At 38.2% G+C, this 20338-nt stretch overlaps 1 protein-coding gene and 1 non-coding gene across 9 annotated transcripts in view; both read left to right on the top strand.

Annotated features, from left to right (window-relative positions):
• TTL (tubulin tyrosine ligase) overlaps positions 1 to 20338 on the top strand; it is a 63212-nt gene that overhangs the window by 28858 nt on the left and 14016 nt on the right. The gene's annotated exons all lie outside the window — the stretch shown is intronic.
• LOC111752664 (U6 spliceosomal RNA) lies at positions 7418 to 7524 on the top strand. The gene has a single exon (XR_002787544.1). It is a non-coding gene; the product is annotated as a U6 spliceosomal RNA (small nuclear RNA).

Genomic DNA, 20338 nt, shown 5'->3' with positions numbered 1-20338 from the left:
GATTTTATTATACCAGTTGACCTAGATATCCCCTGAAACCATGGTCCCCAAACCCCTGCCCCTGCTACGCTGGCCTTGAAGCGTTCGGTTTATTCAGGAGACTACTTTTAGTTTAGTCCAGTTGTGCTGACCTCTCCTGTATTGCGTGTTGTCTTTCCCTTTACCTAAAATAGCTCTTGTCTACTATCTAATTAGTGAATACCCCTCTCCCTCCCTCCCTCCCTCCCCACTCTCGTAACCATTAAAGAATATTTTCTTCTCTGTTTAAACTATTTCTTGAGTTCTTGTAATAGTGGTCTCATACAATATTTGTCCTTTTGCAGCTGACTAATTTCACTCAGTATAATGCCTTCCAGATTCCTCCATGCTATGAAATATTTCACAGATTCATCATTGTTCTTTATCAATGCATAGTATTCCATTTTTTGAATATACCATAATTTATCCATTTATCTGTTGATGGGCACCTTGGTTGCTTCCATCTTTTTGCTATTGTAAACAGTGCTGCAGTGAACATGGGTGTGCATGTATCTGTTCATGTAAAGGCTCTTATTTCTCTAGGATATATTCCAAGGAGTGAGATTGCTGGATCCTATGGTAGTTTGATTTCTAGCTTTTTAAGAAAGCGCCCAATTGATTTCCAAAGTGGCTGTACCATTTTACATTCCCGCCAGCAGTGTATAAGTGTTCCAGTCTCTCCAGAACCTCTCCATCATTTATTATTTTGTGTTTTTTGGGTTAATGCCAGCCTTGTTGGAGTGAGGTGGAATCTCATTGTAGCTTTGATTTGCATTTCTCTAATGGCTAATGATGGTAAGCATTTCCTCATTTATCTGTTAGCTGCCTGAATATCTTCTTTGGCGAAGTGTCTGTTCATATCCTTTGCCCATTTTTTAATTGGGTTACTTGTCTTTTTATAGTTTAGTTTTTGCAGTATCATGTAGATTTTAGAGAGTAGACACAGATCGGAAATGTCATAGCTAAAAACCTTTTCCCAGTCTGTAGGTAATCTTTTTACTCTTTTGGTGCAGTCTTTGGTTGAGCATAGGTGTTTGATTTTTAGGAGCTCCCAGTTATCTAGTTTCTCTTCTGGTGTTTGTGCATTGTTAGTAATGTTTTATATACTGTTTATGCCATGTATTAGGGCTCCTAACGTTGTCCCTGTTTTTTCTTCCATGATCTATATTGTTTTAGATTTTATATTTAGGTCTTAGATACATTTCGAGTTTGTTTTTGTGCATGGTGCGAGGTATGGGTCTTGTTTCATTTTTTTGCAGATGGATATCCAGTTATGCCAGCACCATTTCTTAAAGAGACTGTCATTTCCCCATTTAACAGACTTTGAGCCTTTGTGAAATATCAACTGCTCATATGTGGATGGATTTATGTCTGGATTCTCAATTCTGTTCCATTGCTCTTTGTATCTGTTGTACCACTACCAGGCTGCTTTGACTACTGTGGCAGTATAATAGGTTCTAAAATCAGGTAGTGTGAGGCCTCCCACTTTGCTCTTCTTTTTCAGGAATGGTTTACTTATCCAGGGCCTCTTTCCCTTCCATATGAAGTTGACAATTTGTTTCTCTATCTCATTAAAAAATGTCATTGGAATTTGGATCAGAATTGCATTGTATCTATAGATGGCTTTTGGTAGAATAGACATTTTTACAATGTTAAGTCTTCCTATCCATGAGCAAGGTATGTTTTTCCACTTATGTAGGTCTTTTTTGGTTTCTTGCAGTAGTGTCTTGTAGTTTTCTTTGTATAGGTCTTTTACGTGTCTGGTTAGACTTATTCCTAAGTATTTTATCTTCTTGGGGGCTACTGGAAATGGTATTGATTTGGTGATTTCCTCTTCGATATTCTCTTTGTTGGTGTATAGGATTCCAACTGATTTTTGTATGCTTATCTTTTATCCTGATACTCTGCTGGACTCTATTAGTTTCAGTAGTTCTCGTGAGGATTCTTTAGGGTTTTCTGTGTATAAGATCATGTCATCTGCAAATAGGGATACTTTTACTTCTTCCTTACCAATCTGGATGCCCTTTATTTCTTTATCTAGCCTAATTGCTCTGGCTAGGGCCTCCAGCACAATGTTGAGTAAGAGTGGAGATAAAGGGCATCCTTCTCTGGTTCCTGATCTCAAGGGGAATGCTTTCAGACTCTCCATTTGGGATGATGTTGGCTGTTGGCTTTGTATAAATACCATTTATTATGTTGAGGAATTTTCCTTCTCCTGTTTTGCTGAGAGTTTTTTTTTATCATGAATGGGTTTTGAACTTTGTCAAATGCCTTTTGTGCATCAATTGACAAGATCTTCTGGTTCTTTTATTTATATGATGGATTAATTGTTTTTCTAATGTTGGCCCATCTCTGCATACCTGATATGAATCCCACTTGATCATGGTGAATTGTTTTTTTGATATGTTGTTGAATTCTATTGGCTAGAATTTTGTTGAGGATTTTTCATCTAAGTTTATGAGGGATATAGGTCTGTTATTTTCTTTTTTGTGGTGTCTTTAGCTGGTTTTGGTATCAGGGATATGTTGGCTTCATAGAATGAGTTTGGGAATATTGCATTCTTTTCTATGCTCTGAGATACCTTTAGTAGTAGTGGTGTTAACTCTTCTCTGAAAGTTTGGTAGAACTCTGTAGTGAAGCGGTGCAGGCCAGGACTTCTTTTTGTTGGGAGTTTTTAAATTACATTTTCAATCTCTTTTGTTACGAGTTTATTTAGTTATTCTACCTCTCTTTGTGTTAATTTAAGTAGGTAGTGTGTTTCTAGAAATTCATCCACTTCTAGGATTTCAAATTTGTTAGAATATAGTTTTTCGTAGTAACCCGATATGATTCTTTTAATTTCAGTTAGATCTGCTGTGATATTGCCCATCTCATTTCTTATTTGAGTTATTTGCTTCCTCTCCTGTCTTTCTATTGTCAGTTTGGCCAATGAATTATCAATTTTGTTAATTTTTTCAAAGATCTAGCTTTTGGTCTTGTTAACCCTTTGAATTGTTTTTCTGTTCTCTGTTTCATTTAATCCTGCTCTAATTTTTATTATTTGCTGTCTTCTGGTGCCTAAGGGTTTCTTTTGTTGCTCTCTCTCTATTTGTTCAAGTTGTAGGGATAATTCTTTGATTTTAGCCCCTTTTTGTATGTGTGCATTTATTAATACAAATTGAACTCTGAGCACTGCTTTCACTGTGTCCCCAAGGTTCTGATAGGAAGTGTTTTCATTCTCATTAGATTCTATGAATGTCTTTATTCTATCCTTCATGTCTTCTGTAACCCAGCCATTTTTGAGCTGGGTATTGTTCAGTTTCCAAGTGCTTGATTTCTTTTCCCTACTTTTTCTGTTGTTTGTTTCCATTTTTATGGCCTTATGGTCAGAGAAGATGCTTTGTAATATGTCGATGTTTTGGATTCTGCTAAGGCTTGCTTTATAACCTAGTATGTGGTCTCTTCTAGAGAATGTTCGATGTGCGCTGGAAAATAAAGTATACTTGGCTGCTGTTGGGTGGAGAGTTCTGTATATGTCTGTGAGTTCAATTGGTTGATTGTGGCATTTAGCTCTTTGTGTCTTTATTGAGCTTCTTTCTGGATGTTCTGTCCTTCACCGAAAGTGGTGTGTTAAAGTCTCCTACTATTATTGTGGAGCTGTCTAGCTCACTTTTCAATGCTGTTAGCGTTATTTTATGTATCTTGAGGCCCTGTCATTGGGTGCATAAATATTTAATATGGTTATATCCTCTTGGTATTTGTCCCTTTAATCATTATATAGTGTCCTTCCTTATCCTTTGTTGTGGATTTAACTTTAAAGTCTGTTTTGTTAGAAATTAATACTGCTGCTCCTGCTCTTTTTGGATCGTTATTTTGCTTGATATATTTTTTTTTCCATCCTTTGAGTTTTTGTTTGTATCTCTAAGTCTAAGGTGTATCTCCTGTAGGCAGCATATAGAGGGATTGTGATTTTTTATCCATTCTGCCACTGTCTCTTTATTGGTGCATTTACTCCATTTATATTCAGCATAAGTATGGATAGGTATGAGTTTAGTGCTGTCATTTTGATGTCTTTTTTTTGTGTGTTGTTGACAGTTTTTTTCCCACTTCATTTTCTGTGCTGAGTAGTTTATCTTTGTATATTGTCTTTTCCTCTCATTCATTGTTGTTCGTTTTGTTTCTGCTGAGTCTTTATTTTTTTCTTGTATTTTATTTTGATGAGTAAGATTGTTAGTCTCCTTTGTGGTTACCTTAATATTTACCCATATTTTTCTAGTTTTAAACCAAACTTATGTCTTTATATCGCCTTGACTTCCTCCTCATATGAAAGATCTGTGAGTATACTTTCCCTCTTTATTGTTTTAATGTTGTTTTCTTTTACATAATGACACTGCTGTTACCCTGTTTTGAACTTTTTTTATTTTGATTTATTTTTGTGTTTTTCCTGTCTGGTTTGACATCTAGTTGCATTGTCCTGTGTTCTAGTCTTGGGTTGATATCTGATATTATTGATTTCCTAACCAGAGAACTCCCTTTAGTATTTCTTATAGTTTTGGTTTGGTTTTTATGAATTCCCTAAACTTCTGTTTATCTAGAAATGTCCTAATTTCACCTTCGTATTTGAGAGACAGTTTTGCTGGACATATGATTCTTTGCTGGCAATTTCTTTCCTTCAATGCTTTATATAAGTCATCCCATTGCCTTCTTGTCTGCATGGTTTCTGCCGAGTAGTCTGAGCTTATTCTTATTGACTCTCCATCACAGGTGACTTTTCATTTATCCTAAGCCTCTCTTAAAATTCTCTATCTTTGGTTTTGGAAAGTTTGATTGTAAAATGTCTTGGTGACTTTCTTTTGCAATCTACCTTATGTGGGGTTTGGTAAGCATCATTGATAGATATCTTCTCATCTTTCACGATATCAGGGAAGTTTTCTGCCAACAGATCTTCAACAATTCTCTCTCTATTTTCTGTTTTCCCTTCCTGTTCTGGTACTCCAATCACTCGTAGGTTATTTCTCTTAATAGAGTCCCACATGATTCTTAGAGTTTCTTCATTTTTAAAAATTCTTTTATCTGATTTTTCTTCTAATATGTTGGTGGAAGTGTTTTATCTTCAGTCTCACTAATTTTGCCTTCCGCTCCCTCAGTTCCGTTCCTCTGACTTTCTATTGTGCTGTCTAATTCTTTAATTTTTATTGTTAATCTTCTGAATTTCTGATTGCTCTCTCTCTGTGGATTCTTGCAGCTTATTAAGTTTTTCATTATGTTCTTGAATAGCCTTTTTAATTCTTCAATTGCTTTATCTGTGTGTTTCTTGGCTTGTTCTGTGTTTTGCCTGATCTCTTTCCTGATTTTGTTCCTGGTGTCTTAAAGAGTTCTGTATATTAATCTCTTGTACTCTGCATCTGGTAATTCCTGGAGTGCATCTTCATCCAGAAGATTCCTTGATTCTTTGTTTTGAGAGCTTGTTGAAACGATCATGGTCTGCTTCTTTATGTGATTTGATATTGAATGTTATCTCTGAGCCATCCAGAGGTTATTAGCTTATGTTTGCCTACTATATCCTAGCTTCTTACTTTGTTTTGATGTACCCAAATAGTTTGCTTGAGTGAGCTAGCTTGATTATTTTCACCTTTGAAGCTCTAACACCCTGTCACCAGATGACTGGAGCTGTTACCAGGTTTATGAGCCTTGGAGTCCCTTCAGTTTTCTTGTATGAGTTCAGCTCAGGTGTCCTGATAGTTGGTCATCAAGAGTGTGGTACAGGCTCTGTTCTACAGTCTTAAAAGGGCAGGGGTGACTGGTGTAGGTACAGGTATCTGGTTGCAGCAGGGGGTCACACTCTGAACAAGGTAGGGTGCTGACAACTGTACCCCGAGCGTCTGTGAGGAAAGTGAGTCCCAGGTGGATGGGTTCTGCAGCCAGACCATGGGCACCCAATGCTTTTAATTGTAAAGAATGGGAGGTACCAGTTATCCTTGGACCCCTGTTATGGATGGCTTGGTGATATGGGTGGAGCCACTAGTCCTTAGACCCTTGATATGGGTAGGCGAGGACCCTGTTTAATAGGCAGAGCAGTGTCAAACACCATCTCTCCACCACACAGCTGAAACGGATGCAGTCTCCAACAAAGGCCTGTTCTTCTGAAATAGGCACACACAGGTTCATGCAGGGATGAAAGCTGTTTAACATCAACAGACCATTTATGCATGGATAGGAGCCACTTCTGTCCTGAACTCTGCAGCTTAGTGGAGCTGGCAGATTATCTTTTCCCCCAGTTGTGAATTTGTTCCTTCTCCAAGGCTGAGAGAATGGCTCAGGGCCTGCAGCAGGACCTATCTCAGGCCCAGGGAAATCGACAGCCACTGAAGCTGGCTTGTGGGCTGGGGGTGTGGGAAAATAAACACAAGTGCTTAGCTTTTACCAAGAGTGCTGTTCTCTGGTTTCAGAGGTGTGAGTAGGCTGTGTGGCTAGCTGTCTCTCCCTGAGGAAACTATGTCCGGAACACTACCACCAGCCCCACCATGGTTGCTCCAGGGAATGGTGCCTGAGGGTTCCCAGTGATTCAGGTCCAGCAATTCCTTACTGCTTCTGAACCGTCTCTCCCTCCTCCTGCTGCTCAGTCCATTTTGTAACTGTGCCTTTGATGTTCAGGGCTCCTGGCTTGTCATAAATATCATCATTTCACTTGTTTTTTTGGGTCTTTGTTGTAAGAGGGATCACCAGAAGTGTGCGACTACTCCGCCATCTCGGCCCCACCTACCTGTGTTTTTTGACTATGCAAAGACATTCAATTTTGTGGATCATAACAAATTATGGATAATATTGCAAAGAATGGGAATTTCAGAACACTTAATTGTGCTCCTCAGGAACCTGTACATAGACCAAGAGGTAGTCATTCAAACAGAACAAGGGGATACTACATGTTTTAAAGTCAGGAATGGTGTGCATCAGTGTTATATCTTTTCACCATACTTATTCAGTCTGTATACTGACCAAATAGTCTGAGAAAATACAGAGTCAGGATTGGAGGGAGACTCATTAACAACCTGTGATATGCAAATGATACAACATTGCTTGCTGAAAGTGAAGAGGACTTGAAGCACTTACTGATGAAGCCTTCAGTATGTATTATACCTCAACATAAACAAAAATCTTCGCAAATGAAGCAATAAGCAACATCTTGATAAATGGATAAAAGATTGGAACTGTCAAGAATTTCATCTTACTTGGATCCACAGTTAACACTCATGGAAGCAGCAGTCAAGAAATCAAACAATGGATTGCATTGGGCAAAATTGCTGCAAAAGACCTCTTTACAGTGTTGAAAAGCAAAGATATCACTTTAAGGACTAAGGCGTGCCTGACCTAAACCATGGTGTTTTCAGCCTCCTCATATGCATGCAAAAGCAGAATGATGGTGCTCGCTCCGGCAGCACATATACTAAAATTGGAACGATACAGAGAAGATTAGCATGGCCCCTGCGCAAGGATGACACGCAAATTCGTGAAGCGTTCCATATTTTTTGGAGAGTGATACAAGGCGATGTAGAACAATACAAGTTAGGTTTTTACTTAGAAAAATAGGGGTAAATATTAAGGTAGCCACAAAGAGGTATAACAACTCCATAACTCAAGATAAAAGCCAAGAAAAACGTAACGACTCAACAAACATAAAGTCAAACACTACGAAAATGAGGATCTCACAATTTACTAAGAAAAACGTCTCAGCACAAAAAAGTAAGTGGAAAAATGAAATTGTCAACAACACACATAAAAAGGCATCAAAATGACAACACTAAACACTTATTTATCTATAATTACGCTGAATGTAAATGGACTAAATGCACCAATAAAGAGACAGAGAGTCTCGGACTGGATAAAGAAACACGATCCGTCTATATGCTGCCTACAAGAGACACACCTTAGACTTAGAGACACAAACAAACTAAAACTCAAAGGATGGAAAAAAATACATCAAGCAAACAATAAGCAAAAAAGAAGAGGAGTAGCAATATTAATTTCTGACAAAATAGACTTTAGACTTAAATCCACCACAAAGGATAAAGAAGGACACTACATAATGATAAAAGGGACAATTGATCAGGAAGACATAACCATATTAAATATTTATGCATCCAATGACAGGGCTGCAAGATACATAAATCAACTTTTAACAGAACTGAAAAGTGAGATAGACACCTCCACAATTATAGTAGGAGACTTCAACACACCACTTTCGGAGAAGGACAGGACATCCAGTAAGAAGCTCAATAGAGACACGGAAGACCTAATTACAACAATCAACCAACTTGACCTCATTGACTTATACAGAACTCTCCACCCAACTGCTGCAAAGTATACTTTTTTTTCTAGCGCACATGGAACATTCTCTAGAATAGACCACATATTAGGTCATAAAACAAACCTTTGCAGAATCCAAAACATCGAAATATTACAAAGCATCTTCTCAGACCACAAGGCAATAAAACTAGAAATCAATAACAGAAAAACTAGGGAAAAGAAATCAAATACTTGGAAACTGAACAATACCCTCCTGAAAAAAGACTGGGTTATAGAAGACATCAAGGAGGGAATAAGGAAATTCATAGAATGCAACGAGATTGAAAATACTTCCTATCAAAACCTCTGGGACACAGCAAAAGCAGTGCTCAGAGGCCAATTTATATCGATAAATGCACACATACAAAAAGAAGAAAGAGCCAAAATCAGAGAACTGTCCCTACAACTCGAACAAATAGAAAGTGAGCAACAAAAGAATCCATCAGGCACCAGAAGAAAACAAATAATAAAAATTAGAGCTGAACTAAATGAATGAGAGAACAGAAAAACAATTGAAAGAATTAACAAAGCCAAAAGCTGGTTCTTTGAAAAAATTAACAAAATCGATAAACCGTTGGATAGACTGACTAAAGAAATACAGGAAAGGAAACAAATAACCCGAATAAGAAACAAGAAGGGCCACATCACAACAGACCCAACTGAGATGAAAAGAATCATATCAGATTATTACGAAAAATTGTACTCTAACAAATTTGCAAACCTAGAAGAAATGGATGAATTCCTGGAAAAACACTACCTACCTAAACTAACACATTCAGAAGTAGAACAACTAAATAGACCCATAACAAAAAAAGAGATTGAAACGGTAATCAAAAAACTCCTAACAAAAAAAAGCCCTGGCCCGGACGGCTTCACTGCAGAGTTCTACCAAACTTTCAGAGAAGAGTTAACACCACTACTACTAAAGGTATTTCAAAGCGTAGAAAATGACGGAATACTACCCAACTCATTCTATGAAGCCACCATGTCCCTGATACCAAAACCAGGTAAAGACATTACAAAAAAAGAAAATTACAGACCTATATCCCTCATGAACATAGATGCAAAAATCCTCAACAAAATTCTAGCCAATAGAATTCAACAACATATGAAAAAAATAATTCACCATGATCAAGTGGGATTTATACCAGGAATGCAAGGCTGGTTTAATATCAGAAAAACCATTAATGTAATCCACCACATAAATAAAACAAAAGACAAAAACCACATGATCTTATCAATTGATGCAGAAAAGGCATTTGACAAAGTCCAACACCCATTTATGATAAAAACTCTCAGCAAAATAGGAACTGAAGGAAAATCCCTCAACATAATAAAGGGCATCTATGCAAAGCCAACAGCCAACATCACTCTAAATGGAGAGAACCTGAAAGCATTTCCCCTGAGAACGGGAACCAGACAAGGATGCCCTTTATCACCGCTCTTATTCAACATCGTTCTAGAAGTCCTAGCCAGGGCAATTAAGCTAGACAAAGAAATAAAAGGCATCCGGATTGGCAAGGAGGAAGTAAAATTATCTCTATTTGCAGATGACATGATCTTATACATAGAAAACTCCAACGAATCAGCCAGAAAACTACTGAAACTAATAGAAAAGTTTGACAGAGTCTCAGGTTATAAAATAAACATACAAAAATCACTTGGATTCCTCTACATCAACAAAAAGAACATCGAAGAGGAAATCACCAAATCAATACCATTCACAGTAGCCCCCAAGAAGATAAAATACTTAGGAATAAATCTTACCAAGGATATAGAAGACCTATACAAAGAAAACTACAAAGCTCTACTACAAGAAATTCAAAAGGACATACTTAAGTGGAAAAACATACCTTGCTCATGGATAGGAAGATTTAACATGGTAAAAATGTCTATTCTACCAAAAGCCATCTATACATACAATGCACTTCCGATCCAAATTCCAATGTCATTTTTTAAGGTGATAGAGAAACAAATCACCAACTTCATATGGAAGGGAAAGAAGCCTCGGATAAGCAAAGCATTACTGAAAAACAAGAAGAAAGTGGGACGCCTCACTCTACCTGATTTCAGAACCTATTATACAGCCACAGTAGTCAAAACAGCCTGATATTGGCACAACAACAGGCACATAGACCAGTGGAACAGAATTGAGAACCCAGATATAAATCCATCCACATATGAGCAGCTGATATTTGACAAAGGCCCAGTGTCAGTTAATTGGGGAAAAGACAGTCTTTGTAACAAATTGTGCTGGCATAACTGGATATCCATTTGCAAAAAAATGAAATAGGACCCATACCTCACACCAAGCACAAAAACTAACTCCAAGTGGATCAAAGACCTAAACATAAGGACTAAAATGATAAAGATCATGGAAGAAAAAATAGGGACAACTTTAGGAGCCCTAATACAAGGCATAAACAGAATACAAAACATTACCAAAAATGACGAAGAGAAACCAGATAACTGGGAGCTCCTAAAAATCAAACACCTATGCTCATCTAAAGACTTCACCAAAAGAGTAAAAAGACCACCTACAGACTGGGAAAGAATTTTCAGCTATGACATCTCCGACTAGCGCCTGATCTCTAAAATCTATGTGATTCTGTCAAAACTCAACCACAAAAAGACAAACAACCCAATCAAGAAGTGGGCAAAGGATATGAACACACACTTCACTAAAGAAGATATTCAGGCAGCTAACAGATACATGAGAAAATGCTCTCAATCATTAGCCATTAGAGAAATGCAAATTAAAACTACGATGAGATTCCATCTCACTCCAACAAGGCTGGCATTAATCCAAAAAACACAAAATAATAAATGTTGGAGAGGCTATGGAGAGATTGGAACTCTTAGACACTGCTGGTGGGAATGTAAAATGGTACAACCACTTTGGAAATCTATCTGGCGTTATCTTAAACAGTTAGAAATAGAACTACCATACAACCCAGAAATCCCACTCCTCGGAATATACCCTAGAGGAACAAGAGCCTTCACACGAACAGATATATGCACACCCATGTTTATTGCAGCTCTGTTTACAATAGCAAAAACCTGGAAGCTACCAAGGTGTCCATCAACGGATGAATGGGTAAATAAATTGTGGTATATTCACACAATGGAATACTACGCATTGATAAAGAACAGTGACGAATCTGTGAAACATTTCATAACATGGGGGAACCTGGAAGGCATTATGCTGAGTGAAATCAGTCAGAGGCAAAAGGACAAATATTGTATAAGACCACTATTATAAGATCTTGAGAAATAGTATAAACTGAGAAGAACACATACTTTTGTGGTTACGAGGGGGGAGGGAGGGAGAGAGGGAGAGGGTTTTTTTTACTGATTAATTAGTAGATAAGATCTGCTTTAGGTGAAGGGAAGGACAACACTCAATACATGGAAGGTCAGCTCAATTGGACTGGACCAAAAGCAAAGAAGTTTCCGGGATAAAATGAATGCTTCAAAGGTCAGCGGAGCAAGGGCGGGGGTTTGGGAACCATGGTTTAAGGGGACTTCTAAGTCAATTGGCAAAATAATTCTATTATGAAAACATTCTGCATCCCACTTTGAAATGTGGCGTCTGGGGTCTTAAATGCTAACAAGCGGCCATCTAAGATGCATCAATTGGTCTCAACCCACCTGGATCAAAGGAGAATGAAGAACACCAAGGTCACACGACAACTAAGAGCCCAAGAGACAGAAAGGGCCACATGAACCAGAGACCTACATCATCCTGAGACCAGAAGAACTAGTTGGTGCCCGGCCACAATCGATGACACCTAGACGGTGCCTGGCTACTACACCGACTGCTTTGGCAGGGGTCCGGACAGAGCTGGAGAAAATGTAGAGCAAAATTCGAACACACGCACACAAACACACACACACACAAAAACAGACTTGCTGCCCTGATAGGGACTGGAGAAACCCTGAGAGTATTGTCCCTGGATACTGTTTCAGCTCAGTAAAGAGGCCACTCTTGAGGTTCATCCTTTGGCCAAAGGTTGGACAGGCCCATAAAACAAAACAAGACTCAAGGGCATACCAGCCCTGGGGCAGGGAATGGAAAGCAGGAGGGAAGAGGAAACCTGGTAATAGGGAACCCAGGGTTTAGAAGGGAGAGTGATGACATGTCATGGAGTTGTTAACCAACGTCATAGAACAATGTGTGTACTAACTAGTTTGTTCTGTAAACCTTCATCTAAAGTACAATAAAAAAAAAAAAATGTTCTAGTTCAGTAGACATAAAGAAAAAAAAAAAAAAACTGTTGCCATCGAGTTGATTCCAACTCATAGCAGCTCTGTAGGACGGAGTAGAACTGCCCTATAGGGTTTCCAGGGAGCACGTGGTGAATTCAAACTTCCAAGCTTTTGGTTAGCAGCCATAGCTCTTAACCACCATGCCACAAGGGTTTCCCAGTAGATATCAGGAAATGTATATCAGGATTACAATGATACATTTTATTTCATAAGATTGGCAGAAATTAAGAAATCTCACAATATCAAGTGTAGACAAGGATATAGGTCATTGAGAAATCTTATGCACTGTTGGTAAGAGTATAAATTAGCACATTCTCTTTGGAAAACAGTTTGACATTAACTAATGAATTTTCACCTGTTTTTTTCATGTACTATGACCCAGAAATTCCATTACCAGGTATGTTCCCCCCCAAAATGCTGAAATGCATGCACCAATAGACCTGGCAACACTGTGTTAATAGAAAAAGTAAATAAACCAAAAGTCCATCAACAGAAAAACAGATGAACTGTGGAATAGTCATGCAAAGGAATACTATACAGCAGTGAAAATGAATAAATGACAGCTACAGTAGAGGTGTATTGCACAGATATAATGTTAGGCAAAAATACAAGCCATCAAAGGTGCATAAAGATTGATTCCGTTTATATCAACTAACAACAAGCAGAGCAGATAGTATATTATTTACAGGATTGTACATACCAAAAAACCAAACTCAATGCCATCAAGTCAATTCTGATTCATAGCAACCCTACAGGACAGAGTAGAACTGCCTAATAAGTACTGGATGGTGGGTACGTGGGTGGTCATTAATACTTCATATATTTTAAACTCCTTAAGACATTATTATTTTATATAAACAAACAAAACCAAACCTACTGCCATTAAGTCAATCCAACTCATAATGACCCTATAGGACAGAGTAGAACTGCCCCATAGGGTTTTCAAGGAGCAGCTAGTAGATTCGAACTGCTGACCTTTTCATTAGCAGCCGTAGCACTTAACCACTGCACCACCAGGGATTATTTTATGTAGTTGATAGTAATTTAGATTTAGCCTTATATTTTAATTCTTTGTGTTGCTTCTCTTTCTTTACTGCATTTACTTTTGTCTGGGAGCATTTTCCTTATTCTTGAAAAACTCATTCTTAGTTTTTAAATGAGGTCTGATGGTGATAAATTCTGTCAGTTTTTGTTTATCTGATAATATATCTATTTTGTCTTCATTTTTCAAGGATATTTGTTCTGGAAATAGATTTCTAAATCAGCATTTAATTTTTACTGCTTTGAAGGTGGCATACCATTATCTGCTCTCTTCCCTCTTTTGAGAATTCAGCTGAAATCTTAGTATTGCTCTTTAATATATCTTTTCTCTGTTTTTAATATTCCTTTTAGTTGATTTTTATAAATTTTACCATGAAGTGTGTGTAGTTTTGTTTGTATTTATTCTGTATAGGGTTTATAGGACTTCTTGAATCTATGGATTAATATTTTTCATCAGTTTTGGAATATTCATGGCCATTATCTTCTCAGATAACAGCTTTTGCCCCACTGTCTTCTCCTTCTGGGTCTCTGACTACATGAGTTTTCATCATTCTCAGTGTCTCATATTTCTCCAATAATTTTTGTGCACCTTTTATCCCTTCATGTTTCCACTCATTCTTTTTTTGTGACCTGTCTTTCTGTTTGCTAATCCTTTCTTCAGCTGTTAAAACCTTTTGAAAAGCTTTAAAAATTCAGGTTTAAAACATTAAATGCTATTAAAACCTGCTCTAAGCCCACGTACTGTATTTATAGCTGTTGTACTTTTCAGCTCTAGAATTTCCATCTGACCCTTGCGTTAGATTGTATGTCCCTGTGAAATTCTCCCATTCGTCTCATATTTTCTTAAACATATTTATGGCAGTTCCTTAATGTCCTTGTCTGATAATTCCAAAACCTGTGTTACCTAGAGCAGAGGTCAGCAAACTACACCTTGTGGGTCACATCCAGCCTGCCACCTGTTTTCATATGGCCCATGAGCTAAAAATGGTTTTTACATTTTTAAAGGGTTTAAAAAAAAAAAAAATCCTATGTGACAGAAACTGCTTGTAACCTACAAAACCTAAAATATTTACTGCCTGACCCTTTATAGAAAAAGTTTGCCAGCCTCCAGCCTATATGTCTGCTTCTACCATCTGTCTTTTTCTCTTGCTCCTGTTTCATAATATGCTTAGAAATAATTTTATAGTGTTGGTATTCATTTACTATAATATATTAAATAATGCAGATGTTTTTAAAAATTGAGATATAATATGCATACAGTATAGTACACAAATCTTAAGTATATGTTGTCGTTGTTGTTAGGTGCCGCCGAGTCAGTTATGACTCACAGTGACGCTGTGCACAACGGAATGAAACACTGCCTGGTCCCATGCCATCCCCACAAGCCTTGTTATGCTTGAGCCCATTGTTGCAGCCACTGTGTCAGTCCATCTCGTTGAGGGTCTTCCTCTTTTTCGCTGACCCTTAGCTTTACCAAGCAAGATATCCTTCTCCTGACGACACATCCGAAGTATGTGAGACTTAATCTCACCATTTTTGCTTCTAAGGAGCATGCTGGTTGTACTTCTTCTGAGACAGATTTGTTCGTTCTTCTGGCAGTCCATGACATATTCAGTATTCTTCGCCATCACCACAATTCAAAAGGCATCAATTTTTCCTTGGCCTTTCTTATTAATTGTCCAACTTTCGCATACATATGAGGAGACTGAAAACACCATGGCTTGGGTCAGGTGTACCTTAGTCCTTAAAGTGACATCTTTGCTTTTCAGCACTTTGAAGAGGTCCTTTGCAGCCAATTTGCCCAATGCAACCCGCCTTTTGATTTCCTAACTGCTGCTTCCATGGGTGTCAATTGTGGATGCAAGTAAAATGAAATCCTTGGCAACTTCAGTCTTTTCTCCGTTTATCATGATGTTGGTCATTTGTCCAGTTGTGAGGATTTTTGTTTTCTTTGTGTTTAGGTGTAATCCATACTGAAGGCTGTGGTCTTTGATCTTCATTAGTAAGTGCTTCAGGTCCTCTTCACTTTCAGCAAGGAAGGTTGTGTCATCTGCATAATGCAGGTTGTTAATGAGTCTTCCTCCAATCCTGATGCCCTGTTCTTCTTCATATAGTCCAGCTTCTCGAATTATTTGCTCAGCATACAGATTAAATAGGTATGGTGAAAGGATACAACCCTGACGCACATCTTTCCTGACTTTAAACCATGCAGCATCCCCTTACCCTGTTAGAGCGACTTCTTCTTGATCCATGTGCAGATTCCTCACGACCACAATTAAGTGTTCTGGAATTCCCATTCTCTGAGATGTTATCCATAATTTGTTATGAGACACAGTCGAATGCCTTTGCGTAGTCAATAGAATACAGGTAAACATCTTTCTGGTATTCTTTGTTTTCAACCAGGATCCATCTGACATCAGCAGTGATATCCCTGCTTCCACATCCTCTTCTAAATCCGGCTTGAACGTCCGGCAGTTCCCTGTTGATACACTTGCTGCATCCGATTTCAAATGATCTTCATCAAAATTTTGCTTGCATGTGATATTAATGATATTGTTTGATAATTTCCACATTTGGTTGTATCACTTTTCTTGGGAATAGGCATAAATATGGATCTCTTCCAGCTGGTTGGCCAGGTAGCTGTCTTCCAAATTTCTTGGCACAGACAAGGGAGCAGTACCAGCGCTGCATCCGTTTGTTGAAACATCTCAATTGGTATTCTGTCCGTTTCCTGGAGCCTTGTTTTTCGCCATTGCCTTCAGTGCAGCTTGGACTTCTGCCTTCAGTACCATCGAGTCATGATCATATGGCACCTCCTAAAATGGTTGAACATCAGCTGATTCTTATTGGTGTAGTGATTCTGTGTATTCCTTGCATCTTCTTTTGATGCTTCCTGTGTCATTTAATATCCCCATAGGATCCTTCAGCATTGCAACTCGAGGCTTGAATTTTTTCTCCCATTCTTTCAGCTTGTGAAATGCTAAGCATGTTCTTCCCTTGGTTTTCTATCTCCAGGTCTTTGCACATCATAATAGGTCATAATACTTTACTTTGTCTTCTTGAGCCACCGTTTGAAATCTTCTGTTCAGCTTTTACTTCATCATTTTTCCTTTAGCTACTCGACGTTCAAGAGCAAGTTTCAGAGTCTTTTCTGACATCCATTTTGGTCTTTTCTTTCTCTCCTGTCTTTTTAGTGACCTTTTGCTTTCTTCATGTATGATGTCCTTGATGGCAGAGCTTCCACCATCACAGCAACACACAAGCCCCCACAGTACGACAAACTGACAGGCACATGGGGGCATAAGTGTGTATATCTTAGTGAATTTTAAATTATGTATACGCCTACCTAACCATGACACAGATCAAGATAAAGACCCCCTAAAACTCCCTCAAAGTATGTAACCAGTAACCAGTTTCTGTCTCGCTGATTCTGACTCATGGCGACCTCATGTGTGCAGAGTAGAACTGCTCTCCATAGAGTTTTCAAGGCTATGGCCTTTCAGAAGCTGATTGCCGGGGCTCTCTTCCAGTACTACTGTGAGTGGGTTCAAACTGCCAACCTTTTGGTTGGTAGTCAAGCACCTAACCATTCGCACCACCCAGGGTATCCTTCAAAGTACACACTCCATGCCAAAAATAACCACTCTTCTGACTTTATCACTATAGATTACTTTTGTTTGTTCTTGAACTTTATGTAAATGAAATTATACTGTATCTACTGTTTTGTGTCCCATTTTTTCTGCTCAGTATTTCATCTATGGAATTCATCCACATTGTTGCACACAGCAGTATATTATCTTTTTTATTACTATGTGACATTCCATTGTGTGAATCATCCACAATTTATCCATTCTCTATTGATACCCATCTGTGTTTTATCTCTTATATTTTAGATTTAATCTATCCGGAATTGTTACATATGGTGTTTCATGTTTCTTCACAAGGCTATCCAGTTCACCCTGGGGTATTTATGTGTAAGAGTGGCCTTTGCTCACTGCATCGTGGTGCGCTTTGTCATAAACAGGTGACCGTTTATGAGAGGGCCTGTTGCTGGGATCTCCATTCTTTTCTGTTGGTCTGTTTATCTGCTGTATCATTGTCACCTTGTCTTGATGACTGGTCTTTGTCATCAGTATATTCGTACCCAGAGTCTAATAGGATAACTTTGGGGCTTGGAGTTTCCTTTTATCAGGGATTATAGGTGGTCAGGTTCTGACAGCAGCTAAATCAAGTATGCTGGAGAAAGGATTCCTGTTCTAGGTAAAAGGTTTATTAGAAATTTACAAAGCCTCCTTCTCATTGTCTGTATAGTTCAGTGTTGCTACTTTGGTGCTATAAGTGTTCCTCCTCCTTGTTTTTTGTTCATTTGTTTTTCAGCTATCCTCCTAGCTTTCCATTCCAGCTGAAAAAGATACACTGTATAAAGTCTGATGATACAGAAAAAAATCCTGATAAGTGAATGCTAACCTTGAATTTTCAGTTGATAAAAAAATAATGTTAATTTTGATTTAGTTCTGGCCCTTGGCTGTTCCTTTATGTGTTGAAGTGTACTGCTTTATTCACTTTTTATTCTTTAGAACCGTTAGGTCTTTTTTTCTTTCCTACCATCAGCATGTATTACATTTTTAAACTTTCCTTAATTATAATATTTTAAAGGATAGTTTAATTTTTTTTTTTTTTTTTTAATTACGGGTATTCACCCATGGAGTAGAGATAAAAGGTAGAAAAAAATGTGGTATGTGGCTTGAAAGGGCAAGTAAAAGATTAATGGGATAAGAAATTTTCATCCCAATTGGTTCTTAAGTGACTAATCTGTCCAAAATTATTTATAAAGGTTTTAACATATTTACAGTAATAGATTGAAACACGGATGCAGAGGGAAGCAAGGCCCTGACTCCGAGTTCACCAAGGTCTCAGTTCTTCTCTTTTGAAGTCACGAGTCAAAACCTAACTACAAGGATACACCTTAGAGTTGGTCACGTGGAACCCTTTTCCTTTTCTGAACATATACTGTGTAGAAGGATGGTAATCTCTGCTAATCCTGGAGTCATCCTAACAATTTTAGTTACTAAAATGGATTAATATTTTGCCCCAACATTCATTTGAGGAAAAAACCAAAGAAGATCTTCATGAAGCAGAAATGGCATAGGTTTTCTGGGGTGTTTGTGCTAGATGATAGTTACTTTTGTACCTAAATATAAGATTTGTGGTTATCATAATAATGGATACATTAGTAGAATGTACTTGTTTATCGTAGTTAGATTTATTAAATTTTTCCTAGGTGCTAGGAGTTATCTGAAGTTCTTTATATAATTATCACATGGAACTGTCTTAGCAATCCTAAGAGTAGATACTGTTTTTACCCCCATTTTATAGATAAGGAAATCAAAGTTTGGCTTAGATTTAAAAAACATGTCTGAGATCACACCCTTAGCAGCATGACCTCATGTACTTATTCATTGTATCTCTCCAGTTTGCTTTGAATTTTTTTGTGTCTCTAAAATTTCTCAGTTTTCTCAAACAGTAGTTAATGCTAATAACTATTCTAAATCTCAAAATTTGGTTTCAATATTTATGGCTCTTAATTTTTAATTAGCAATAATTTGGCATTAGGAATAAGACCAACATTCCACTCGCAAATTCTGCTCCTCACCGAATGATAGTCCATTTTTCACATGGCACACTTGTGAAATGCTTTGTTTATTGTAAACAACTATGGCAGCAGCACACCTGTTGAAGGAATCCGCGTTGACAGCGGCCTTCCCTGTGAGGCCTGGGGATGCAGCCTTTACCTGGAAGAACATGAATGTAGGGTTTTTGAACAAATTGCTTGATAAGTAGCATTCTCTTTAACAATCTCTTGGTAATAAGTTTAATAGAAGGAATTAAGACAAAGGCAGTTTTGGTTTTTTTTTTAAAGTTTTTATTGTGGTTTAAGTGAAAGTTTACAAATCAAATCAGTCTCTCACACAAAAACTTATATACACCTTGCTATATACTCCCAGTTACTCTCCCCCTAATGAGATGGTCTGCTCTCTCCCTCCACTCTCTCTTTTTGTGTCCATTTCACCAGCTTCTAACCCCCCTACCCTCTCATCTCCCCTCCAGGCAGGAGATGCCAACATAGTCTTAAGTGTCCAACTGATCCAAGAAGCTCACTCCTCACCAGCATCCCTCTCCAACCCCTTGTCCAGTCCAATCCCTGTCTGAAGAGTTGGCTTTGGGAATGGTTCCTGTCCTAGGCCAACAGAAGGTCTGGGGGCCATGACCACTGGGGTCCTTCTAGCCTCAGTCAGTCCATTAAGTCAGGTCTTTTTACAAGAATTTGTGGTCTGCGTCCCACTGCTCTCCTGCTCCCTCAGGCGTTCTCTGTTGTGTTCCCTGTCAGGGCACTCATCAGTTGTAGCTAGGCACCATCTAGTTCTTCTGGTCTCAGGCTGTTGTAGTCTCTGGTTTATGTGGCCCTTTCTGTCTCTTGGGCTTGTAAATTACCTTGTGTCCTTGGTGTTCTTCATTTTTCTTTGATCCAGGTAGGTTGAGACCAATTGATGCATCTTAAATGGCCACTTGCTAGCGTTTAAGACCCCAGAAGCCACTCTCTTAAGTGGGATGCAGAATGTTTTCTTACTGGATTTTATCATGTCAGTTGACTTAGATGTCCCCTGAAACCATGGTCCCCAAACCCCTG

This window comes from Loxodonta africana, chromosome 15, assembly GCF_030014295.1.
Source record: "Loxodonta africana isolate mLoxAfr1 chromosome 15, mLoxAfr1.hap2, whole genome shotgun sequence".
Taxonomy (NCBI): domain Eukaryota; kingdom Metazoa; phylum Chordata; class Mammalia; order Proboscidea; family Elephantidae; genus Loxodonta; species Loxodonta africana.
Note: the sequence above shows the minus strand (reverse complement) of the source record. Positions and strands in the feature narration are given on the sequence as shown.